Genomic DNA, 27,446 nt, shown 5'->3' with positions numbered 1-27,446 from the left:
GTCCCTAGCCTCAATATTCCAAGCCAATGAACTCTGGCCGCTGAAGCTGCGCAGCGTGTGGCGTTTGCTGTGGCAGCCGGGACACCGACACAGCTGCCCCCTTGGAAAGCAGCCGAGGCTAACACAGATCCCGGATTTGCGTGTGCGCGTGCGATAGCAGACTCCTTCCCCATTTTTCTCTGTGCTTCCTCTTTTCCTTGTGGAACCACCAGCATGTTACTTTTATAATTTTTTTAAATCGTAAGGAAAAAAATTTAAAGCCGCTGTGTGTCACAGACACAAAACAAGACTGGATAAGGCAAAATCAAAAGTCCGTGTTATTTCCATTACAAAGCATCCCTTTTCCAAGAAAAAACATGTTAAAAATAGCCTACTTGCACGCAGAAGCAGAAACTCTTGCTTTTAGGCCTGAGAACTATTTCCCGTTAGGAGACACAGTGGGTGGGAAATCCTTAGAAAACTCACACGTCCCGACATGGCCAGCTCCTGGTCAGAAGTGGCAGCTCCTGTCACCAACGCCATTTTTCTCCGCGCCACCTAGAACACATGACGAATAAAGACCGGCCGGTCTCAGCGTGGAAACGCGCCCGCCTTTTGAAATATGCGCAGGAACTTTCCTTCCCAGACGTACCTTCCGATTCTCTGGCCAGCTGGCTGGAAGAGCCGGGGGCAAGAGCCTGGCGCCAGGATGGGCTGGACTTAAAGGTTCTGACTCAAGACCAAAAGGTTTCACGAGGCGCAGTTTGAAGTGTGATATAAAGTTCCCGAAGTTGCTTTATCGGAAGGTTTTTCTGCCTTCTAGCTCAGAGCAGATGGGGGCTAAAATACTTGGGCTACCAGGCGTTGGTCAAAGCTTCTTGAAGCAGGTGGGCAATGGGAAGCCACAGAAGGCTTTTAAAAATATAGTAAACTGTCTTTTTAAAGAGGTTTTCGACCACAGCAAAGTTATAGTGAAAGTATAAGGGACCCCCGTACACCCCCCCACACACCCCCTCATCTGTTAAGAACACCTCACAGCTGTGTGCTGCATTTGTTACAGCTGATGAATAAACACTGAAGCACTGCTACTAACCGAGGCCTGGGGTCTACGTTTGGGGTCTACACTTGATTCCGATGCCCTAAAAATGCCCTGAGTTCCGCCCGGTCTTCCCTCTCCCTCCCCTCAGAATCTCTGGTAACCGCTGTTTTTATATCAATGTTACATCTTCTTCCATTACTGCAGCATTAATTAGCTGTCTTTGTCCACGGCTGCACTGAAGGGGTTTTAGGAGGAGAATGAAACCACCTGAGGCGCATTTTCAGCCCATCGCTCCAGCGGCAGGTGGGCCACGGGCAGGGGAGGCAGCGAGAAACGCTCATCTTGAAATGCGCCCCGCATATAAGAACACCGCGTGGAGCGACGATGCTTTTGTAGAAAGGAAACTTGACGGTTAACACAGTCGCTGAATTTCCATCCAGTTCCTGCCGCCCCCCGGCCCCCTCCACGCTTCAGGCTACTCTCTTACCAATTCCGGAATATCACCTCCAAATCAAGCAGTGGTCTTTGTGACTAAGGACAAACGTCCACTGCCTGACACTCAGGCTTGACTACCGGGCAGTGTTCCTCAGTATAAAATCATTCATATTTTAATATTTTATGTAAGCGCTAAGAGTTTACAAGACATCCTTTGGATGTAATGAGTAGGTTTGTAACATTTAAAACTCCCTGTGGAATCCATGTAATGCAAACATTTAATGGGAAAGGAACTGGGTTAAAATACCCATGTATATTTAGAGCGCACACTCACAGCTTAAGGTCTTTACCAGATGGCCCTAGATTTCCACTTCCCGTCGTGACGGAGGAGCTAGACAGGCCGAAACCTCCGGCCACGGACAGACCCAGAGCTGGACGAAGCACACCAGCAGCTGTGGCACGTGGGCCCCATTGGCCAGTGGGCAGTGCAGGACCTCGATGGCCGAGAGAGGAAGGCCAGTCACCAGCCCAGCTGTCTTCCTGCAGTTGGATTCTGGACTGTGGGTGCAGAGAGGGGACCCCTGAAGGGAAAGAGAGCCCGAATTCAGGGAGTTGGAGGCAGCTGCGTGTGCTCCTGGGTGTCTTCCTGAGTAGTTGAACGTACACACCAAGAGGGACGCGCCACAGCCCGGGCACGCCGGAGCAGATGGAGAGGGCGTAAGCGGGACGTCCAGCAGCTCGACCAGGGCAGAAGCAGTCGTGCTCTGACCAGCAAGAGGCCCCGGCCAGACCCTGACGCTAAGGCCGAATGATCCCCAGAGCGACGGCAACGCTAGGAGTGATGACAAAGGCATCGTGAAGGAGTCAAAAATAGTTTGCAAGTAACTTAACCACCTGCCAAAACAAAGTCCAACACTCTTCATAGGAAGACAACAAAACATTGAAAGTGAGGCTTGTTGTCTAATTTTTAATGGGCATAGTATTGTTCATAGGGTTTCCTTATTATTATAATTGTCCTTTTAATGTTCGTGGTATCAATAGCAACGCCCCTATTTTATTCCTGGTCTTGATAGTCCGTGCCTTCTTTCCTTTATTCTTGTCCGGCCCGGCCAGATGTTCACCAACTCTGCTCATCTTTCATGGAAACGGAAACAGTGTTGCTTTCATTGATACTCCCTCTTGTTTTTCTGTTTTTCAATTTCCTTGGTTTCTGCACCAATCTTTATTATTTCCTTCTTTCTGCTTGCATTGCTTTGATCAGCTCTTCTTTCTCTCGCCTCCTAAAGTGTACTCTTAGGGCAATGGTTTGAGGCCTTTCTTTCTTTTTTAATATATGCATTCAGTGCTATCCATTTCCCCCTAAGCACTGCTTTAGCAGCATCCCACAGATGATATGCTGTATTTTTCTTTTCATTCATTCAAAATAATTTTTAATTTTCATTGAGACTTCCTCTTTGACATGTGGATTATTTAGAAGTGTGTTGTTTAATTTCTGAATATTTGAAGACTCTATAGATTCCTTGTTATTGATTTCTAGTTTAATTCTGCTATGGTTTGAGAACATACTCTGAGTATGTTTCTATTCTTTTATAGGAATCACTTTAAAGGAAAACTTGGTAAGGTTTGCTTTACGGCCCAGAGTGGGATCTATGCAGGTGAGTGACCCATGAGCTCTTAAAAGCAGTGTTGGGCGGATGCCCACAAATGCCACGAGGCCAGTGCTGGATGGCACGGCTCTGCGCCCCCAAGCCCTTGGGGACGTCCACCTCCGTGTGCCTCGACCGTGACAGAGGATGTGGAGACTCCAGCTATGCTTGTGGGCATGTTTGTTATTCTTCTCATCAGTAAACAGAATTTTGAATTTCTGTTACCGCATGTGTAAAAGTTTAGGGTGGTTTTATCCTCTTGGAGGACAGACCCCTTTATCATTATGTAATGCCTGCCTTAGCATTTAGTGTTTTCATGGCGTATCTTTCTCTATCCCTTTACTTTTTTATGATTTTATTTTTAATTGTGGTAAAATATAAATAACAAAAAATCATGTTGACCATTTTAAGTGGACAATTCTTTGACATTAAGTACGTCAACAATATTGTGTAATTTTCACCACTATTTCCAGATTATTTTCATCATCTCAAACCAAAACTCATAGTCGTTTAGCATTAACCCCCTGTGCTCACCCCTCCACCCCTGGTAACTTATTGTCCATTGCCCGCCTCTATGAAATTTGCTTACTCTAGATATTTCATGTAATTGAGATCATACAATATTTATCTTTTTGTGTCTGCTTATTTCACTCAACACAGTATCTTCAGGGTTCTCCACATTGTAGCAGGTCTCAAAACCCCATTCTCCTTGTGATTGAATAGCACCCATTGTGTCTCTATACCACATTTTACTCATCCAGTCATCTGCTGATAGGTATTTTTAGCTATGGTGACTACTGCTGATATGAACATTGGTGTGCAAATATCTGTTTGAGTTCCTGCTTTCAATTCCCTCCTTTACTTTTGAAGGATATTGTTATTGGCTATAGAATTCTGGGTTGACAATTGTTTTTTTAGACACTTTAAACACATCATTCCATCGTCTTCCTTCTTGCATGGTTCCTGATGAGAGATGTGCTCTGACTCTCTTCCACATTGTTCGGTAGATAAGGTGTTTGTTTTTTACTCTGGCTACTTTTGAGATTTTCTCATTGTCTTTGGCTTAAGCAATCTAAATACGATTTGCTTAGGGTGTTGTGTGTGGGGTGGGGAATTGGGAATTTATCCTACTTGGGGTCCTCTCTGTTTCTTAGATTGGTGGTTTGGTTTCTATTGCTAATTTCAGAAAACTCCCAACCCTCATATCTCTGCCCTGTTCTCTCTCTGCTTTATCCTGGGATTCTAAGGACACATGTCACACTCACTGATATTGTCACAAGGCTCTTGGTTGCTCTGCTCTGTTTTGTTGAGTTTTTTAATTCTTTTTATTTTTTCTCTTTGCATTTCCATCTGTCATTTCTATTGCCCTCTTCAAGTTCAGGCTCTTTCCTTGGCTTTGGGGCATTCTTGATTTGTTACTTAGTTGTGATTTGTAGCATGTCAGTTTGGTTCTTGCTTATAGAAATGACCTGTCTGATTGGGTGTTTCCCACACAGCCTCCCTGCCGTGCCCTGCTGGGCTGGCCTGAGCTGCTCACCTTGCTGAGAATCACCTGCTTTTGATGGAATCGCACAGGAGGTCCTCTTCTAGGACTGGCTGTTTCGTTCAGCATTTAGGTCTGAGATGTCCCCATATGTCACATGTAGCAGTGTTGTAGAATTTGAGAGAGGTTCAATTATTTGCATATAGAGAGGCCAGGACTCAGGAATGATTTTGAGAAGGAAAAATGGTTTATTGACAGCCAGCTGGACTCGGGAGCTTTCTGTTTGAATCCCGAGCCCGAACAAGATTTTTGAATCCCTTTTATACAGAGAGGAAAGGCCACATGGTCCCTTTGTTTCAGTTCTCAATAGGCTTGAATTAGCATATATATCTTCCACATCTTAGGTAAGCTTTTAGCATGGACTTCAGACATTCTAGGTAAGCTTTTAGTATATTTAGTTTGCATTTCCCCTAAATACTTACAGTTTATAGACCTTGATTGTTAAACTGTTTCCTGGGACTGGAGTCCTTGCCATTGTCACCAAGGGCAGGACTGCAGCCTCTTACCATCCCACACCCACAAGTCAGAGAGCTTAGGTTATCTCTGAAGAGACAAAGAGCCTCCCACCCACAGCCCACATCAGCAGCAGGTCATCCTTTTCCTTTTCATATCATGAGAACTGTACACGTACCTCAATTTATTTATCTGCATGTAGTTTACAGACACTTGAAATGGTGCCAGGTCTGGGCTATTTCAAAAAAGACTGATTTCAACATTTTCCCATATGTTTTTTGACCGGCATCACCAGTCCTTTCTGGGGGGTACATACCAGAGCGGATCATTGGGAAACAGATCTCCAGAGCGATCATGCGCGTTTTGCTCCTTCCAGCAACACATGAGAGTCCAGCTGACTTGTCATTTTTACTTCAGCCATTCTTACGCGTGAGTCGTAATATCAGGTTTGCGATTATCATTGGTATTTCTCTGATGACTAAAGAAGCCAAGCAGTTTTGCCGTGTTCGTATCCATTTTGCTATCCTCCTCGTGAACTGTTCAAGACTTTTGTCAAATCTTCTATTGGATTATCTGTCTTCGTCTTGATTATTAGTAGAATTCTTCTTTATATATTCTGGATACTAGTTATTTGTCAAATATATGTCTTTTCGATATCTTCTCTGTGTCTGTGGGTTGCCTTTCAGTTTCTTAAAGGCTTCTGTGAATGCCACATTTCTTAAATTTAAAATAGCCCAAGTTATCATATATTACATTTTAAAAGAGCATTTAATATCAAAAAGGTCTTTTGTAAATCTTTACTGTTTTTAGCTTTTCCTATTTGGGAGCTCAGTGCCTCTGGAATTGATTTTTGTGTATGATGAGAAGTATTTTAAAAACCAATAGCCTAATTATCAAACCACTTGCTGAGAAGATTCTTTCCACACGGCACTAAAGCACCCCGTGGGCCATGTAACACGTGTCACAGTTTCCACCTCTCCACCCTGTGCTGTCCAGTATGGTACCCATTAGCCAGATGTGGCAGCTTAAATTTCAAATTAATTAAAAAATAAGTACCATTTAAAATTCAGTCTTCAGTCCCACTGGCCTCGTTCTAAGGTCTCTAGCCTGTGCCATGTTGAACAGCACAGAGAAAAGGTGTCTGTTGGCCGGCTCTGCACACTTTCCCCTCGTCAGCCTGCCATCTGCATCACGACCACATCCTCGTAACTGCTTTAGCGTCATCCTGAGTCTTGATGCCTGGCAACGTCAGTCCACCAGCGCTGTCCAAGGCTGTTCTTCCTTGGCCTTCCTTGGCCTTTTATTTTTGGGGTCCTGGAGATTGAACCCTGGACCTCATATGTGGGGAACCGGCACTCAACCACATCTGCTCTCCTCTTCTTGGCCTTTTTGATGAATTCCAAAAATAGATATTGGATTATGTTTATAAACTGGCCTGTTCCTCTGGGCATATTAGATTGTGTTAACTTCAGAGGGTTCACTTTTACTTGATTAAATTATGATTAGGGCTTTGATTGGACCACATCAGTAGGACACCCTCCTGGCAGGCGGGGACTCACAGAGAAAGCAAAGGCAGAGGAGAGAGTTGGAGTTCTGACGCTGGGGCCCCAGCAATGAGCACGCAGGAGAGGAGCACAGAGGAACAGAGACGGCGCCCTAGGCACGGCAGAGGCCCTGGGAGGAGAGGAGCCGTTCACCTGACGGTCCACGGCTGTCCTTGGGAGAGACCAGAGCAGCGGAGCGCAACAGAAAGAAGCCCCAGGAGAGAGACGCGCCCCAGCCCAGCCCACGGCTGAGGCCAGGAGAAGCTGGGCCCCGGCGCCTTGAGAGGAAGAGGCGGGCTGAGCCTCGCAGCGTCAGCAGCCGTCCTGCTCCCACCCGTGGGGAGAAGGGCCGTGCGCTTGACGGCCGGGGACCTGCACGCTCCTTCCCCAAATAACACCCGTGTAAGAGCCAACTCGTCTCTGGTGTTCGCATCAGCGCCCCTCTGGCTGGCTGACACCCTGGGGGTCATCGTGTGATGGACGTGGGCGGCCCCACCCGCACAGGTCCGCTGTGTAGACCGAACGAGCAGTGCTGACGCTACACGAGCTCTTCAGCTGACTCTTTCATCACACGAACTTTATTCTCAGGCCTGTGTAAATAACCCAGAAACAGGAATCAGGAAAGACCTCTGCATGGCGCAGGGGGCTTCTCGTCTCCCCGACATCCCACAGGTACCCACAGTCGCGTAACAATTCCTCCCCGCCCCCTTCTCCTGGCTTTTGACTCTGGAGTCACGGAGCTGAATGGCTCAGCAAAGGCCCTCGCTGTTCCTCCCGGGAAGCCGTTCACCTGCTCCGTCCTCCGTGGTCACATCCATCCCACCAAGGACTACGAGCGTTAGGCGGGTGACTTCTATTTCCATTTAACATGTAGCCTCATTCCATTTCTGACGGTTCTAAAGTTTACTCTAGACTTAACTCTAGTGCCCAGCCTGCCTCTGCCGCATGTAGCGATCTGAGGAACGGGGGGCCTCTTTTCTGAGCCCCCCTTCCACCGACGGAGCACGTGGAGGCCCGCCTCTCAAGCCTACTAACTCTGTGAGGTGGATACAGACATTTTATTATTTGCTGTAATTCTCAGTGTTCTTTAAATTTTTTAACCTGTTTGGCACTGATGACTAAAGCACAGGAGGAGAGCTATGATGGCATGCGTACAAAGCAATACCTAGCAAGAAGAACCGGTGAAGAATGAAATAACATCGCATGAATTCCCATTGCGAACAACTCATGGAGAGCACGGGGGGAGTCTGTCCCATCAGCAGTGGGAGCTCCAGGAAATGACCAACTCCCCTGGCTTCTTAAGAGGCCAGCCGAAGCCTGGCAACACAGGAGCAGATGCCTCCTGAAGGAGGAGAACTGAGAAGAAAGTGAAAACACAGAAATGTGGCAAATTAAATAGCAATTAATTCCACGCCGTGCCATCAGAGTGCCAATCTTTAAAGGAGTGCAGTAACTCTAAAGTTGGCCCCATCGATGGAAAACACCCCGGGCAGCGACAGCCCCCGGCCGGGCAACCTGCCAAGGCAAAGGAACTGACCCTCTTCCCACCAGACACCCCAGAGGAAGGCCGCTGCGTACACAGGAAGAGAGGCACCGAGTTATCTGCTGCAACAGTGTATACATTAGGAACACTGGAAACAGCTTGACTTAAAAGTCCACAAATAAGATGAAGGATTCGGAGCCTGTGGGAGAATTTGGTTGGGTCATTTCAGCAAATAAAATGTAATTTGGAAATATTAAAGCCACCATTTAAAAACCATTTATTTTAATGTGGTGGCATGCAGACATGATTGGAAGAGAACTAAACGGTAGGGTCCTGAGCCTCTCCCACACCAGCCCCCAGGCCCTGCTCACTCGCTCCAGCCCAGGGACCCCCACGGCAGCCCATGGTCGTCCGTGCGTCAGTCCCTCCGCGGCGGTCCACGCTGGTCGCGTCTCTTTGCCCCACACCCTTTGCTGCAGTGTTTGAAAGCAAACCCAGGCTCCTCTCCCTTCCGCCAAAACCCTCGAGTGAGGAACTCTAACAGCTAAGGCCTTTTCTGAACACCGTGGCCTTATCGTCACACCTAACACAAGGGACAACCTGATGGCCCCCCTAGCCCAGGGAATGCTCAAATTTCCCCAACGGAATTAAAATGGACGTGTCCCAATAATTCAAAGAACTTCTGCACATTTGTTTTGATGGATAGTTAGAGACCCAGTCTAAACAATGGCCACTGCGTCTGCATTTCTTTTAAATGCTCCTTATTGGTTGAAGAAAAACAGGGCAATTTCTCCTTAAAAATTCCAAGACTCTGTGGACTGGGGGGGGGGGGGGCGAGGACTGCCCCGGGGCCCTGGAGCGAGGGGCACTGGGCTCACAGCAGAGGGAGCCTGCTGCGCTGCCGTCCTTTGCGGCTCAGGGTTGGCTCTGGGAGCAGGGAAACCTGGGGCTGTCAGCCCTGGGGTGAGGGCGGCGTTCGGGGACAAGGGGAACTTCCTGGGGGGCACGAGGCAGGAAGGGGGGGCAGCAAGGAGCCAGGGCAGTGCCCAGCCGCTGAGCGTCGTCCCAGGCTCTCTCCGTCCCATGACAAATTCCAGAGGCTCAGAGTGGAGAGCAGGGGGCCAGTGGGGGGGGCTTCCTTGGTGCTCCCAGGACACCACCGGCCCCGGCAGCACAGGGCTGGAGGGTGGGGGCTCCCCGGTCCATGCCCAGAGCCTCAGACTGTGCCCTGGAAGCAAACTGGGAGCAGCAGGGCTGGCAGCAGCTGGACTGGCCACAACTAGGCTGGCAACAGCCACAGGAGCCACAGCCCCCCTTGCCACAGCTGGCGCAGGAGCAGGCTGGCACAAAGGCTGGCAGCAGCAAACAGGCACACAGCAGCCAGAGCCGCAGCCCCCACAGGAACCACAGACCCCCTTGCAGCCCCCACAGGAGCCGCAGCCCCCCTTGCAGCCCCCGCATGAGCTGCACCCCCCTTGCAGCCCCCACAGGAGCCGCAGCCCCCCTTGCAGCCCCCACAGGAGCCGCAGCCCCCACAGCCTCCGGAGCAGCCCAAGCAGCCCCTGGTTCTGGGGGGTCGAGGGTGGAGCAGGTGAGGGGAGCAGGTGGGGAGGGAAGGCTCAGGTGAGGGCCTGGGTGGGGAGCCTCTGTGTGCCTCCTGCTGGCGTGGACAGTCCTCTGGGGAAGTGTGTCACTTGCCCTGGACTCGGGGCCGGCCTGAACCCACACGTGCTCTCTTAGGTCTAAATGCGGCCACTTCCTCATTGGACCCGGCCCCTCTAACTTCCCTGCCCACCTCCTTCTCCACTGTGAGATGCGGACGAGGTCGTCCCCCACAGAAAAGCAACACCAGCCTCCCCAGAACTAGGGCCACGTTGCACACAGGAGGAATAGCACGTTTTTTTGTTTTTTTTGTTTCTCTATCAAATGTGGTTTTATTCAACTGACAAGCACTTTTCTACAGCTGCTCTTGTAGAACATCACATGGCAAAACCGGCTTTTTTCTCTAGACTGTTTTTCTTTTTTTAACCTTATTAAAAATGAGATTGGTCCTAAAAATATAGAAAGAAATTTAAATTCACAAAAAACTGTACATTAGTTCTGACTTGAAATACAAAATGGTTGTAGAAAAAGGAAACCCTAAATGTAAGAAAAGAACCTAAAATAATCAATAATCCTATCACACAAGGAAATCATGTATGCCCTTTTGATGGATTTCTCCCCATCTTGTTTCAACAACCATACAGCTGTATCTCCTTTATAAATTATGATCTCTGGGTAAACACAGCTTTGTATACTGAGCTTTCATGAATGCCATCAGAGCCTTAATTTAAATAAGATTTTGTAACCTCATCTTATCCTATCATATAGATGTGCTTTAGTTAATTAATCTTTATTCTTGGCAACTATGTCTGCCATCTGACAATGGTATTTTCATTTATTTTTTAAATATTTGTGAACTTCATAGATAAAAGGCATATCTCACTTCATTTAATTATTAGAGAGAGCGATTTTTTTACTTGAATATAATTTTGTCTTTTAATTGTGTTTATTGCTTTACAAGTTTATATATTCAGGAAATAAGGGCCTTGTATTCAAATATTTTTCCCCCACAGCAGTGTACGGTTTACCTGTGAGTTTAGTTGATGATGTTTTGCAAAGCCGTTTTCACTTTTCTTAATTGAATTTTATTTCCTGCCTGAACAACACACTTCAAATGGCGCGAAAAGGTGTGTCAGAAAAGCAAGGGGGGCGGGGGCGGTGGGGTTGAATGGGACCTCATATTTTTCATAATGTAATTTTTAAAAAAAATAATAAATAAATAAAAAAAAAAAAAGAAAAGCAAGAGGCCTTAGGCTGCCCGGAGGCCGCAAGGGCTGGAGCGTGGGGTCCAAGTGGACCCCTGTGTGGGCCGCGGGGCTGAGGGGCTGGAGCGGAGGCGTCCCCGCTGCCCGCACCCTGCCCAGCAGGGGTCCACCTCCAGAGACCTCGGGGGCGGCGAGCCCGGCAGTGAGGGGTCAAGCTGGCGGGCCTGGGCCTCCAGCCGCGATGCGGGAGCCCCTGGGGGACCGCGAGGGAGGGTCCCCGCCTCGGGAGGGGGGCTCGCTGCCTCTCGGGGGGCTTGGCGGCCCGAGCCGAGCTGGGCACCCCTGAAGCCCCGGGCTGGGGACCCGCCAGGTCCCGTCTGGGGAGGGCGGACGCTCCCCCCGCCCGCAAGGCCCGCCCGGCCCGGGGCGGCAGCTCCACGCGCGCGTGTCCGCGGGCCGCCCCGTGGCAGCAGGGAGAACAGCAGCCGGGAAGCCCTGCGGCCGCGCCCTCCCCCGCGGGGCCGCACAGCCGAGGGGGGAGCCCCTAAAGACCCCCGAGGGCTTCCCGCCAAGCTGGACCCCGCTCGTTAGTGCTCAGCTCCTCCAAGGACGCGTGTCACGAGTGAGGAGGCCGGAGGTGCCCGAGAGGCCCCGGGCCTTGGCGTGGCCGGAGCTCCCTGGGGACAGCGAGGACAGGGCCGCCGCCTCCCAGCTGGAGAGGGGCCTGCAAAGAGGACCCTGCGGGGCCGCCCAGGAGCGGGGGGCGCAGGCCAGGCCCCGGCTGAGCTGCTGAGCCGGGCACCGGCTCCTGCTCCGCACCCGCCCCGGGAAAGGAGGGTCACCGCTGGGCCGTGGTCAGTGCTGACCAGAGAACAACGTCCACAGTGTAGGGACGCGGCTAAACAAAAGCAAAACACACGCAGAAGACACAGCGGGAGTTAACAGAAAACGCAGTGCAGAAGTGCTCGAGAGATTTCCAGAAAGAGAGGCACAAGCAGGAAGAGGGAAGCGGGCATGGGCCCAGCACGCCTGACCCTGGGCAGGGACACAGAGGCTCCCGGCACAGGAGGCCCCTCACCTGAGCCCCCCTCCCCACCTGCCCCACCCTCGCCCCCCCAGAACCATGGGCTGCTCCGGAGGCTGTGGGGGCTGCGGCTCTGGCTGCTGTGTGCCCGTTTGCTGCTGCCAGCCTGTGTGCCACTGTGTGCCAGCCTGCTCCTGCGCCAGCTGTGGCAAGGGGGGCTGCAGATCCTGTGGGGGCTGCAAGGGGGACTGTGGCTCCTGTGGGGGTGCAAGGGGGGCTGCGGCTCCTGTGGGGGTGCAAGGGGGCCTGCGGCTCCTGTGGGGGCTGCAAGGGGGGCTGCGGCTCCTGTGGGGGTGCAAGGGGGGCTGCGGCTCCTGTGGGGTGCAAGGGGGGCTGCGGCTCCTGTGGGGGTGCAAGGGGGGCTGCGGCTCCTGTGGGGGTACAAGGGGGGCTGCGGCTCCTGTGGGGGCTGCAAGGGGGGCTGCGGCTCCTGTGGGGTGCAAGGGGGGCTGCGGCTCCTGTGGCTGTTGCCAGTCTAGTGGTGGCCAGCCCTGCTGCTCCCAGCCCAGCTGCTGTGCCCCGTGTGCTGCCGGCGCCTGGGCTGAGGCTCTCGCCCGAGACCCCAGGGGCCCCGGCTGGCACGGCTTCCCAAGCGCCGCCCTGAGCTCCGTCACCGAGACCCAGTCACCCCGGCCCTGTGGACTGGGGCCTGGTGTGGTTGCCCCTGCCTACGGAGGGGGCCCCCATGCCCGTCGTCTTCTAACACATCCCCTTGCCAAGCCCCACTCAGGCAGACCCCCTCACTCCAGACCCTCCCCAGCGCCGGCCCCCGCGGGCTAGAGCTGCCCGGTCAAGGTCGATCTGTGCCACGCGGGGGAACTTGGAGGGCGCCGTCAGGTAGCGGCAGGCGGGAGGTTGGAGAGCCTGACCTGGGCGCTGCTTTTCATAGAAAGTTTTAACACAATTGTAAGGTGCAAGTCAAAAAAAACATCCACTGCTGACAAAGTGAAACATTGTTATAATTGCTGAAGTCGCTTTATTTGGGATCCCAGGGCAGGCAGGGGTGGGGGCTGGTGGCAGGTTGAAGCACGGCTGGAACAGTGGGAGATCTGCAACAGCAAGAGAGGCGGGTCACACACCACATGCAAAGATTACCTCCACATGAAGAGAAGACCTCAGTGCAAGCCTAAAATCATGAAACTTCTGTAAGAAAACAAAAAACCTTTGTGACTTTGAATTAAACAGATAAATTATACTTCATCAACATAAAAAAAACCACTTCTGCTCTTCAAAAGACACTGTTAAGAAAATTTAAAGACAAGCCACATATTGGGAGAAAATATTTACAGATCACATATCTTATAAAGGATTTGTTTTCAGAACATACGTAAAGCACTTCCAAAACTCAGTAAGAAAAAGAACAATTATAATTTGGCAAATGATCTGAACAGATACTTCACTAGAGAGAAGATAGATAGATGGAAAATAAGCATATTAAAAGATGCACAAATTTCATCACAAAGTGGGGAAATTCAAATGAAAACCATAGGGAGATTCTACTACAAACCTATTAGAGTGGTTGAAATTGACATTAAAAATGTTGGCGAGGATTGCAGGAACGGGCGTCCTCGCAGCCGGTGGTGGGAATGCGACATGTCCAGCCACTTGGAATGCAGTTTGGAATAGATGCAAATATTCTTAACAAAATATTAGAAAATCCAAATGACCAGGAGGGGTTTTTCCCAGGAGGGCAAAGTTAGTTTAACATCCCAATATCAGTTAATGTATTTCACCATATTAATAGAATAAAGAAGAAAGTACATGTTATCATCTTAATAGGTGTGGGAAGAGTGTTTGACAAAATTCAACATCGTTTTAATGTTAAAATCCAAGAAACTAGAAGTAGAAGGAAACTTTCTCTATTTGACAGACTGCATCTATGAAGAAACTAGAAATAACTCCATAATCATAAGAAGTGAAACAGGTTACTTCTAAGATTGGTAACAGAACTAATCTGCCTGTTCTTACCACTTCCATTCAACATTGTACTGAAGGTCTTTGCCAGTGTGGCAAGGAATAAAAGAAGACAAAGGCACACAGACTGGAAAGGGAAAAAACTGTCTTATTTGCAGATGAGATTTTACCTGTAGAAATTCTCAAGGAATCTATTAAAAAGTTATTAGAACCAATAAGTTAATTTAGCAAGATCAGAGCATTCAAGGTCAATATAAGAGAATAAATTAAATTGTTATACACTAGCAATGAACAATTGAAAAATGAAATTTAAAAATATGAAATACTTAGGGATAAAATTAACAAAATATGTACAAGACAGATGTACCAGTGTGGGCTTCGGAACACCAGCCTTGACTAGCTGGAACGCTGCTGGTCAGCGCAAAAACTGCGAGCAGAGACGTTTGATCTTTGTACGGCCTGCTCCCTAGATTGCCGGGGCTACAGCTTCAGTAACAAGCAGCCTGGAAAGTACACATAGAGAACCACTGCTTTGTAATTTCTAATAAATACGATGTGGAAACGAGGGTCGAGGCTCTCAGTTCCAGAAGCTGCCGAGCCCCCTGGTCCCATCTTCATCTTCTCTCTTGTGTCTTTCTTTCTGCCTTTATTTCTGAAGCTCTGTGTCACCTTCCCTTCGTGCAAACCCATTGCTGAGCTGGTCTCAGCAACTGGCCCCAACCAGGGACTTGAGGCGAAGAGGAATCACTTGAAGCGAAATTAAAGGGGTCGTGGCGGCGCAGGGCCCGAGTGGCTTAGCAGGACTTCCAGTCCTCGGCGAGTCAGGCCACTCTCGGGCACTCTAGCAGGGTGACGATGGGAAACGGAGACAGTTCACCCCTATGTCTGTCTCCTAAAACAACTCCTCAAGGCAAGAGGAGCCGAGGCTGGTGAGGCTCATATTTTGGAACTCTTACAGATTATAGAAAAATATTGCTCATAGTTCCCAGCAATGGAAAGTTTAGAATTAGGAGATTAGGAAAGAGTAGAAAAAAGAGTTAAAAATATTACATGTACAAGGTGTTCTGCTCCCTCTTACTATTTGGCCCACTTGGACTACTATTAAATCTGTTTTGATACTAAATCTAAAGTTTTGCCTTCAGCTCCTTTATTAATTGACTTTAGAAAGTCACTGTCCCTTCCGCCGCCGCCTCCTCCCCTCCTGTACCTGGAGGAGAAGCTCAGCCCAAGCTGTCAGCTTTACGACCGGGCGTCTTGCAGGCCAGAGCGGAGGGAATTCACGCGAGCCGCTTGTGCAAGGAGAGGCTAAGTCACAAATACGATGTCCTGTGCAGGCAAAAGGGCTAAAGAAGCCCCTTTTAGTGAAATCAGGCTTGTAAGAAAATTCTCTGGTAAAGTGTTGACTAAGATAAGGAAACTGCTCTGGCAGCAACTGTGCAGACCCCTGCTGCCTCCGTGATAACGTGGCTGTGGGCGAGTGGGGGCTAAGAGAATCGAGCCGCTGCAAGAGGAGGAAAATGCGGCAACACGGGCGTTCTGTTTTGTTTCCATGCTGGTTCTGATGGGCCTATTTAGCAAAACTAATAAAATTAGTACAAAATTTTTATCAAGGTGTTAAAAGGAATTTTTCGTTTTGAATCAGTAGCTTACTCCTGAACTTCAAGTCTCAGTGTAGTCTTCAAAAGCAGTAATCCAAAAGATGTGTGTTAACTGTCTGTCTAAACTGCTAAATAAAAAGCTTAATTACATTTCTGCTGCTCAACTTATCCTAAGTGGTTGCTGATGACTAATAAAAGTGTTTCCAAGAACAAGCTTGCATGTTACAGGCAACATGGATTCCATAAGAAATTTTAAAAAAGCAGTATAATCTAAGATGTGAAATGATGAAAAACGTAAAAAAACAGCTATACCATAAAAGTAAGAATTATGAGTCAAATTGTAAACTTTAAGTTTCTGTTGGTGTGTTGTAATTGTTTTGAGTTTGTCTATTTGTTCAATGCCAATGTATATTTTGATATCTCTGGATGGTAATATAAATTAATAAATAAAAATTTCTAAATGAGCTCTATTCAAATGGTCAAAAATTAAATAAGCATTTATATTAATATATAAGTTTTAACTGATGTTACTTAGGTTGATACTTAAGACTTAAGTATTAAAACTTTTGATACTTAATACTTAAGTATTAACATATTAACTTAATACATGAGTTTAAATATTAATAAGACTTCTACAATAATAAAAATTGTAAGTCTCAATTAATGAAATTACTGTAAGTCTCTTTATAAAAGATAGTTCTTGCCTAAATTGAAATGGTTTATTTTTCTTCACAAGATAAAATGAAGGATGCAAAACTTAAATGAATATTTAAAAAGGTAAAAAGTGTGTGGGAGTGCTGACCGAAATTTAATAAGTTTGTTCAAAAAAGTATATTTTGTCCTCAAATAAGGTGGCTGGTTTTCATAAAATCTGAATGAGCATGTGCAGGACAGGACTTGAATGCATGTGGCAAGTTGTAGAAGGTATTATGGTAACATTAGATACGGGAATGTATTCTGGGAGGTGAAATTGTCTTAAAATAATATCATTATAATCTATATGGTTATAAACAATTGTAAGTTTGTGGAAGCATTGTTTGAATTCAAGTGTTTAAATGGCTAATTCCAGCAAGTCATTCTGGACTGTTTCTAGTATTGCGTGCTACTAGGTATTTGAAATAAAGAAAAGTTGTATTTGCATATAACCAAACTGAATTATTATTTTAACAAGTTTGTTCAGTGTTGATGGTAATTGCATGTTGTAAGTAGTTTGCTTGGAGACAGTTTCCAAAATCATTTTGGTAACTTATGTATTAGGATGTATAGAATGTGCTTTTATTATTAAAGAAACAGAAAATAATTTTGTCCTAAGATAAAATGATTGGTTATTAAGAAGAATAAAATGTGTGGGACAAAACCTGAGTGAATACTGAAAGTGCAGAAGATTCGTGGAAAAGGAATTTTTATGGTTAAAGTTGAATAAGATTTGATGGGTCTACCTATAAAGTTTTAAAAGCTTTAGTATCAAATAGTATATTGATGCAAAGTTAAAATTTTGTTCTTTCTCAAAATTTCTCAAGTTATTAGTCTGTTTTAGTAGAAGTTTATAAAGAGGTTTTCTCTTGAATAATCAGTATACAAAGAAAGTCTGTTGTATCAAAATAGCTTCTTGTCTTTTAACCTTATCGTTTCCTTGGTTTTTTAAGAAGAGGCAAGTCTTACCACTTTTAAAGGAGCATAATGTTCAAACCTACTTTCTCAAAGTCAGATCCTGAAAAATCTTTTTATTTCAAACTATTGCAAAAAATCTGCTCTTTTATTGAAAAAATTAAAGTAATAAAAGTTAATTTCCTTTAATATGTTATAAGTTGAATGGAAAGTGTTTAAAAGTGTTATAAAATTAAAAGTATTCTTTAACCCTCTGTTAATTAAAGTTGTATGAATAAAAAGTTCATATGAATACTTAAAGAGTGTATAAAATTCCTGGATATTTACCAATGTTTCAGCATATTAGACAAAAATACAATGTTGTTAATCACGGTTGTAATTATTTAATAGTATGTGTCACAGAAACAACCTCTTATCATAAATTAAAGTAACACCATTGTAGGATGCAGTTCCAAATATTGCTAGTTTGTTGCAAAAAATTAACATTCAACTGTGCCTCTATCACTTTGTTTTAAAACTTGCTAAGACTTTCTTTAGTATTTCCTTAGGCAAGTCAAGCTGGCGGGTCCACATTCTCCTACCTGTAGAAAAGTCAACAATGGACTTTTGCAGTGCCTCCCCAAGACTGTGCGCACAGCCCAGCCATCTGCCCTGGCCTGGTGGCAAAGAATCTGGCTGCTTAGAAGAAATCTGTGGCTGAAACCCTACTGATGACAGTACGTTAACCAGTAATCCTTTTTTCAGGATTAAAAGAAACATCAGAGACAACAGTATCTTATCTTAAGAGCCTGAAAGTAAGCAAACAATTGGGGCAGGCTGCAAGGTTCCTGCTGCTCTATCATATTCTTAAATGTTGTTTGGTTGGGTAAGACAAAACTATACCCTCTGCTTTAATTGATAAAGTACAGTGTTTTCTCATGTTAATGTAGTTTGTAATATTGTTGGGATACTGAAAATCTTCCATCCCTCACTTAGCTCCAATATTAAAACCATTCCATGTGTTAATTGGGAAAGGTCCTTCATGGGAGTGGGAGGACCTCCACAGGCTGCTTTAAAAAATAAATAAGAGGGAGAAGGTGGGCACTGACTTAGCCCGTGAACTGGACGTGATCAGCCCAATGTTGGCTTTGGGTGGGGTCTGTGGCAAAGGCGGCTTTCTAAACAAGCACCCCTTGGGTTTCAGTCACAATTCTGGGAAGGGCCAAAAGTCCAATATAAAAAAGCAATTGTGTGCAGCACAGGAAGCCCTGCTGAAAGTGAACGATTTAACCCAATAGTGTCTGGTCACTCTGAAGACTGCCATCCCTATGAGGGGTGGATTGCAAATACTAAAAACAAGACAGAAACAATGGCCTGTTGTGACTCACCCTCTGGGGGAGATCTGTGGAAGAACATCTGGGACGCCGGCCAGCTGTGACAGGTAAGTGTCTACCACGTCCTCCCACTCCTCTGACACCTCTCAGGGCTGTGGAGGCAGATGCCTCACGAACATCCAGAGCCACACCTGGAGCCTGAGAAGCAGCAGCGTGGCTCCAGCAGAAGGCGAGCATCCTGGGTACCAGACCTTGCGGTGCCTCGCCCCGCAGTGCCGGCTGCCTGCTACTCGCCAGCAGCTCATGGACATGCCCCATGAGTGTCCTTCATGCTCACGCCAGTGGCGGTGACATCGGGTCCCTCCTGCTCCTGGCAGGGGCGAGGTGTGCTCTCACTGCTGCAGACACTGCATCGGGACTCATAACAAGACAGCAACTATCTGACCAGAAAATGAATCCTCACAACAATGGACTAAGCTTATATTCAACACTGAGTTGTGGCCCCAGGCCCGGTAAAGATGCTGACAGTGAGACCAAGGAAGGCATCGAAATTATGAGACAAACTTCCAGCTGCCCCACAGCCCAAGACGGGAGAGTAACAATGATTTGTCACTGCCTGTGCCTCAAACTATACAAAACGGGGAAACCGAGGTCATTTATGGTCGCGTACTGGCCTCTGTAGCCTTGCTGGGTGGGGATCCTAAGCCCATGAGAAAGGAAAGTCTATTCATTAAGTGCCTGCTAGCGGGAAGTCTTATTGTTTGTTGTTGTATAATCTACTGCAGTTAGAGATTATGTATAAAGTGCAGTTTTAAGCTTGGTAGAAGAATTACAAACTGCAAATATGGCTTATGCCTACAATGTGATTGGAATATATCTAGTTTCTGTGGGACCCCTATGTATATAATAGCAGTGCTATTCCTTAGGAATCGGTGAAACATCATTTGCGTGGTCATAAAAACAATTTAAGCTTAGATATTTCTCAATTACAAGCCCAAATAACAAGCATCAACATGCTCATTTGCAACTGCTTCCTGCCTCACAAGCTGTGACAGGAATTGTGGGTGGATTAAGAGCCCTGAACCCTGTGATATGGATTAGAGTTGGGGAGGGGTCTTATAGGAGCTGTATTAATTATCTGTTCTATCTATTTTGTGTGTGTTTAGTCCTCAGATGCACGCTGCAAACCTTCCGGAGTATGAAGCAGCAAGAAATCTCCAAATCTGCCTTCACTGCTTTGCAAAAACAAAAAAGGGGGAGATGTGGGAAAATAGCTTGAGTTTGAATGTGGGAACCTGGCTTGAAGTTGAAACGTTTCCATAAAGCAGATAAGAAGTGTGGGCTTAGGAAAACCAGCCCTGACTAGATGGAATGCTGCTGGTCAGCACGAAAGCTGTTTGTGTGTGGAGACATTTGATCTTTGTACGGCCTGCTCCCTAGATTGCCCGGGCTACAGCTTCAAAAACAAGCAGCCTGGAAAGTAAACATGGAGAACTACTGCTTTGTGATTTCTGATAAATACAATGTGGAAACGAGGGTCGAGGCTCTCAGTTCCAGACGCTGTTGAGCCCCCAGGTCCCATCTTTAATTTCTCTCTTATGTCTCTCTCTGTCCTTTTATTTCTTCAGTTCACTGTCGCCATCCCCTCGTGCACACCTAGAGCTGAGCTGGTCCCAGCAGTTGCCACGGAGCCTCAAGGGGGATGAGTGAACACACCTAAAGGGGGAAGCACCGTGGGCCCACACAGGCTTACCCTTCTCCTAGGAGCGGAAGGACCTGTGTCACTGAAGTAGAGACAGTATCCTCGGAGGCTCCAAGGGAAGGAGGAGGGAAGAGCTGCGGAGCACGGGGTGCTTCTGGGGCGCTGGGAGAGTTCTGCCTGACCCTGCAGGGATGGACACAAGCCATTCTACAGCTTATCAGAACCTAGGAAATGGTGCGGGACAGAACCAGAACGTAACCCATGACGTGAGCGACAGTCCAAGGGCCGCAGCCGTGCTTCCGCACGTGTTCATCAACGTAGCAAATGGACCACACTAATGAAAGGCGTCGGTGGGGAAAGCGTGGGAGGCAGAGGGCTGGAGTGTAGGGAATCCCCTGTATTTCTGATGTAACATCTATGTAATCTAAAGCACCTTTAAAAGCAAAGATGCACTTAAGATAAGGACAAGGCAAACCAAGCAGTAGAAGAAACTGTTTGTAACAGACTCTCAGACTTCCCTGGCAGGAACTGCAAAGGGCTAACCATTTTGGAAATTGTAAGTTTCTTATAACATTAAGTATACATGTAGCTTATGGCCCTGCAAGTCCATTCCTCAATATTTAATGTAGAGAAAAAAGGTGCACATATATGACAAAGCACTTTAAATAGCCATAATTAGTGAAAAATGCAAAACAATTAGTAACCAAAGACAAAAAAGAACAATATAAATGGGCAAACAGTTTGAACATTTTCCCGAGAAAGATAGTTGAAAGGATGATCAACCTCAGTTGCTAGAGCAACGCAAATCACAGCCATCGTGAGTTAGCATTTCACACCCATGAGAATGCCTAAAAAATAAAATAAAAATAAAAAGCAAATGCTGGCAAAGATATAGAGCGACTGGTCCCGTCAGACATTGCTGGTGGGAATGGAGAGTACACGGCCCTTCTCACGAAGCTCAACATGCACCTGCCCTAAGGCCCAGCAAAACCACTTCTAGATACTTAATCATAAAAAATGAAAGCATGTTCACAGAACAACCTGGACAAGAACGTCACAGCAGCTTTATGCATCTTGTCCCCAAACTAAAAACCACCCAAATATTTAACAACAAGAGAATGGGGAAACAAACGGCGGTGTAATTTTTAATGGTCCATTACTCAGTGACTCATAAAAAGAACAAGAATGGATCTGATCCGTGGAATACACGCTGAGAGGAGGAAGCCAGAGTGCTTGCTGTGACCCCTTTTACATGCTGTCCAACAAGAGGCAAGGCCAGCAAGGAGAACGGACCCTGTGGCGGCGGGCTCTGGGACGATGGGGAAGGAACTGGCGTATTAGGGTTGGGTCAGTGGCGCCACGAGTCCACATTTAGCAAAACTCAACTTGAGATCGTGCTTTTCACTGCATGTCAATTTTACCTCCATGAAAAAAAACCCTAAAATCAGATTTCATAAAATGAAAGGGCATTAACAAGGATGGCGACGTAAATCGTTGGCTGGCCGCTCAAACTGTTTGTAGCCTTCAAAAAGAATGACTTTGAATTTTAGCTGTTGTGGGATTTTTACAAGGACTCTTTGAGGGAAACGGAAAAGTAGAGAAAGAACGCTGCTCATCTGCGAAAGCGTTCCTGAGGAGACTGCCAGGCCGGTTTACCCCTGGAGGAGCGAGCCAGGAAAAAGCAGGAATGGAGTGAAAAAGAGAGAAACCAGTGCGCAGCAACCTGCTTTACAGATTTAACAAAAAACTTATCCTGGGTGGTTTTTTGGTGGTGGTGCTCCAGACAGCCTTGTCTTGCTGCCTAACGCTTTGTCTGTTAACAAACGACGGCAGCTTGCTCTTTAAGTGTGGACGTACAGCGTCTACCAATGCCAGGGGCCCGAGCGCCCACCGCAGGGAGGGCCCAGCCCAGGGGAGGTGGTGGCCAGCAGGTGCCCAGGGGCTGCGGGAGCTCGCGGAGGAGGGAGCACGGTCTTTCTAAAAGAACAACACCTATGAAGAAGAAGCACCAAGGAAAGTGACCTTGACCTCAGCTCTAGAGAGCGCATGGGACAGCTGGGAGGTGAAAAATAACACTGATGAAATGGTAAAGATGAAGGACACACACCTGTGATGAGTATAAACACCTGGTGGGGATATAAAAGTTCCTGGCACAGGCGGCCCCTCACCTGAGCATTCCCTCCCCACCTGCTCCCCTCACCTGCTCCACCCTCGACCCCCCAGAACCATGAGCTGCTCGGGCTGCTCCGGAGGCTGTGGGGGCTGCGGCTCCTGTGGGGGCTGTGGCTCCTGCTGCTGTGTGCCTGTTTGCTGCTGCCAGCCTGTGAGCTGCTGTGTGCCAGCCTGCTCCTGCGCCAGGTGTGCCAAAGGGGGCTGCAGTTCCTGTGGGGGCTGCAAGGGGAGTTGTAGCTCATGTGCAGGCTATAAGGGGGGCTGCAGCTCCTGTGGGGGCTGCAAGAGGAACTGCAGCTCCTGTACCTGCTCCCAGTCCAGCTGCTGCAAGCCTGTGTGCTGCTGTGTGCCAGCCTGCTCCTGCGCCAGCTGTGGCAAGGGGGGGCTGCGGCTCCTGTGGCTGTTGCCAGTCTAGTGGTGGCCAGTCCAGCTGCTCCCAGCCCAGCTGCCCTGTCCCCATTTGCTGCCAGTACAAGGTCTGAGGCTCTGGCCCCAGGCCCCAGGTGGCTGCCTCAGATCTGGGCCCCTAGGAAGTGACCAGGGCTGCACCTGTGGACTCCTGAAGGACAGCTCTGCATATCCCAGCCCCCTTGAGCTCATAAAAGCCCCAGCGCTCTGCCCTCTGCCCTTGTTCTGAACAAAGTCCTCTTCATCTCCTGACCGCTCCAGTCAAGCTCAGGGCTCTGAGACCCCACACCCGCTGGCCCCTCATGGAGCGTGCTGGGAGCACCCTGGGGTGCGCAGGGCCCAGCCCCTCTCCCTGCCGCTGCCTCCTGCTGGGGGGTCCTCCAGGGATGGGTGTCTCCGTGGCCTTCAGCTCCTTCTTGAGCATGAGGGAGGCCTTCAGCTCATCTCTGCTAAGTGTTCGACCTTGGTCTTCTAAATAAAACACTGACCACACCTCCAGGAAGGTGACTTACTGTGACGCTTTGGCTCCAGCCTCTACGTGACTGGGGAAGTCAACCATTCCTACATAGTCCCCCGCACACCTTCGGGACCCCCCACCCCACGTTTGCTGGCTTGGCTCACAGCGCCGACACCTTGTGCAACAAGCTGGTAAGCTCACAGATTGCGTTGTTAAAAGCCAACCCGTGTTAAGGTGTCTGCTTTGCACAGCTCAGCAGACTAAAACAGGAAGCAAGGCCTCAAAATGCCCAAACCTTTAAAGATTTCATGCTAGATCGGGGCAGGTAGAGCAAATTCAGAAAGGTTGACCTGAGCCAAGTGCCCATTCAACTTCCACAGGAACAGTGCCTTCTAGAAGCACACGCAGCCTGGGCAGGCAGGGGCCAGGGCAGGTGGAAGAGGTGCTGGGCTGGAAGGCTGGAGCCCCCAGACTCGGCAGTCTGTAAAGGAGCCAGAAGTGCTCTTGTGGGAAGCTCCTCGTAGACCAGGCAGGGGCTGCTTGATGGGGCCAGGAGGGGCCTCGGGGTGGGAGTCCACGCCCCGCAATGGGCCATGGACCGTGGTGCCCCCAGAGCAGGGCTCCTTGTCTGCACATTGGGCAGAAAAGGCACAGGCTAGCTCCGGGAGGGAGCTCTGTGCATGCCATTTCTGGAGGAATCTCCAGGCTGACTTGATTCCTTCTCTACCCCGTCAGTGAGAGAGGGTTTCCCAGGCCACGGTTTTGGGGATGGCTGAGCCATGACACCTGACCCTGTGACTCAACTAGAATTTATTCTTATTTAAACAACAACAGCAAGACTTATTTGACTCAGATCAAGTCACAAAGATAAATAATTTCCTCAGGGTTCCACAAAAGTGTGGATACCGTCTCAATATAATTTCTAAAAAAAAAAAAAAAAAAAAAAGACAGAAGTTGAGATTAGACAACAGGCAGAAAGAAAAGGTACAGAAAATCAAAGGGGAGCTATATATAATACAAAAAGTTTGCTCTAAATATCACAGTGGATATTTTCCAGTGGACTTCATGCAGGAAGAGCAGAATTGGGCAGGCAACAGTCTGTACAGTCATGTGAAGCTCAACCATGAGAAAATCTCTGAGAGCAAAGAAGAAAAGTCCAAGAGAGTAGAGTGATTAGAGAGAACGTGGGTCCCCCCAAAAGTTTTGTCCAAGTCCTACCTGCCAGCCCCACAGATGGGACCCTATTTGAAACAGGATCTTTGGAGATGTGATTAGTTAGCGTGAAGCCAAACTAGCCTGGGTGGGCCCTCTCCAAAGCACGGGCCCTTCTAGGAAGAGGAGGTCACACGGTCACAGGGAGAAGGCCGCGTGGAGCGGGAGAAGGCGAGACCAGGGTGAGCATCTCCAAGCCGAGGACGGACAGCCCACCAGGAGCTGCGGGGCAGGACCTCCCCTGCGGGCCTCAGGGCGCGTGGCCCTGTTGTCACCTTGTTCTTGAAGTTCTGGCTCCCAGAACCGGGAGGCCACCCGTTTATGTTGTTTTAAGCCACGCAGTCCACAGGCTTTGTTACAGCAGCCCCAGGAGCCCAAGGCCGTGCTCTGGAAGACGGACCCCAGAGACACAGCAAGGGACCCCAGCAGCGAGCCAGGACAACATGCCGCAGGAGGACCGGCCAAGGACTGCGAAGAGAACACTCCCCCAACGGAAGGAGAGCTGGAACCTGCGCCGTGAAATGGGTCTCCACGAGGAGCAGGTGTAGCTCAGGGGTTGAGGTCCCGGGTTCAATCCCCATTACCTCCTTAAAAAAATTAATAACTCACCAGATGCAGAACAAAATAAAGGATTTTGCACAGACATAGCTTAGTGAAACTTTTCAATGTCAGGGAAAAAGAAAGAATCATTTAACATCCAAGAAGGAAAAGGAATTGCCTATGAGTTCAGACAGAAAGCAGAATTGGCTCAAACATTTCCCCCAAAAGAATCGACGTAATTCTGAGGCCTAAGAATTCTCTTCAAAGTTGCTGTTCAGGCATAAAGGAACAAAAAAGACACAACAGGCCGGCCCATCACCAATTATTTTCCCTTCCTAAAATAAGTTATTTAACCTCAGAAAAATAAATAAAAAGGAAAAATACAGAATAGTTTGTGATGTTTGAATCAAATTGAAATAGAATTTATTACTAGTTATTTTAAAGCAGTTATTAGGTGAATAAAACATCCATAATTCTTGAAACAGAGAAAAATATTACAAAATACCAATGAAAATACTTTGAATATAGGAACGCTATAATTAGGTTATATTAATAAAGGCATATCAAATTATATACTGTAGGAAAACATGCTTCTCTGTCAGTTCCTGTAGAACAGGTTCACAATGTGGTTACATACTAAGCCAGAAAATCTAAGTCAGATGGGATATAGTCTCTGACTACAATGCAATAAAATAAGGAATCAATAATGAAAGATTACAAACTAAACAATACGGAATTTTTGAAAACATTTTTCTGAGTTTCTGTTTTAGCAAGTAAATTGGATTAGAAACCATTCACACTCTTTCTACTGAAAACACTAAAAAATGCTGGATGGAAAAAAAAATTTTTTTTAAAGTCACTAAGCTGATTAAAAAGGAAAAAACTCTCAGAGCCAGAAACCAACCAAGAGCTAAATCTAGATAGGGATGGGAAGAACTGAAGCTGGCCAGCGTGGCTGCAAAAGAGATCAAAACACACAAAACCAATCTTGGTGCAGGCTGGTGGTGGGAAAGAGTCATCTCTGACATTTACAGTCATAAACTGGCCCTTGTGAGTGTTTGAAGGTAAATCCATATTCCCTGGGTGGGTTGAAAAACTTAAACATGAGATTCTTGTAATAAGCCAGCCCAGATTAGTATGTTCCCAAGGGAACAAAGATGGAAATACAGCCCGTCCTAAAGAGGCTCACCCTCAAACCAGCCTACAGAGTTCCCACAGATGAATTTCCAAGGAGCGTGAGTGCAAACTACAAAAATCACAAAATAAACACACACACCAAGGCATCGTGAGAGAGGGCTGGGAAACATGACAGACGAAAGTGACAGCCAGGCAAATGTTCTGGGAATCGAAATTATCAGGCACAGAATACAAAATAAGTATATTTGAAATGGCTAAGAAAGAAATGGGATTGACCCATTCCTTTTAAGTTGTTAAAAGAATTTGAAATCTGCTTGTAGCTATACGGGCCCACTGCCCCATTCACATTCTCCTTAATAGAGTCGGTAAGTCAAAATCCTCTCTGTCCCAAAGACTGAATGGTTTTAGCTAAAGATTGCTTGACCGGAGGCTACTATTTGTTATGGAAAAGTAATTTGTTTAAAGAATGCGCGCTCTGGCTCAGCGTAATCAGGCTCGCAATCGCCTCACCTTGGAGGTGCCTGTGGGCACTGGAGCCGCTGAGCCTTGAAGAAAGCACAACACGCTGCGCAGGCAAACCTGCCAAACAAAGCCCTAGTTAGCCAAGTCAGGCTAGTAAGAAAATTCTCTGTTAAACTGTTAACTAAGATAAGGAAATTATTCTGGCAGCAACTCTGCAAAGCCCCTGCTGTCTACATGACAATGTAGCTGTGGGCTAGTGGGGGTTAATAGAATTAGGTTCCTGGAAAAGGAGAAAAACATTGCAACATTGGTGTTCTGTTTTATTTCCATGCTAATTCTGATTGGGCCTATTTAACCAAAATAATACAATTAGTACAAAATTTTTATCCCGATATTAAAAGGAATTTTCAGTTTTAAATCAATAGTTTACTCCTGAACTTCAAGTCTCCGTGTAGTTTTAAAAAGTAGTAATCTAAAAAATTTGTCTGTTTAAACTGCTAAGTAAAAGGCCTAACTACATTTATGCTGCTCAAGTTATCTTAACTGGTTGCTGATAACTAAAAAAAGCATAATCTTGCATGTTACAGGCAACATGGATTCCAGAAGAAATCTTAAAAATCTTAAAAACATCATTTCTAAGATGTGAAGTGGTGGAGAACTTAAAAACAGCTATACCAAAAATGTAAGAAAGTAAGAATTATGAGTCAAATTGTAAACTTTGTTTCTATTGGTGTGTTGTATGTGTTTTGTGTTTGTCTGTCTGTTCAACGTCAGTGTATATTTTGATACCCCTGGATGGTAATATATATTAATAAATAAAAATTTCTAAAAGAGCTCTATTCAAATGGCCAAAAATTAAATAAGTGTTTATATTAATACTTAAGTTTAAATGTTAATAAGATCTCTACAA

General features: G+C 47.1%; 1 long non-coding RNA gene across 1 annotated transcript in view; it reads right to left on the bottom strand.

Annotated features, from left to right (window-relative positions):
* Positions 1 to 12,965: 12,965 nt before the first annotated feature.
* The window catches only part of LOC111760460 (uncharacterized), a 43,049-nt gene continuing 28,568 nt past the window's right edge, over positions 12,966 to 27,446 (bottom strand). The window contains exon 3 of the long non-coding RNA XR_002794137.3: positions 12,966 to 13,062. This is a non-coding gene — a long non-coding RNA (uncharacterized lncRNA). The remainder of the gene's footprint in view (positions 13,063 to 27,446) is intronic.

Source organism: Dasypus novemcinctus, chromosome 10 (assembly GCF_030445035.2).
Source record: "Dasypus novemcinctus isolate mDasNov1 chromosome 10, mDasNov1.1.hap2, whole genome shotgun sequence".
In the NCBI taxonomy this organism is placed as follows: Eukaryota; Metazoa; Chordata; class Mammalia; order Cingulata; family Dasypodidae; genus Dasypus; species Dasypus novemcinctus.
The sequence above is the reverse complement of the archived record's forward strand: the minus strand, read 5'-3'. Positions and strand labels throughout refer to the sequence as shown.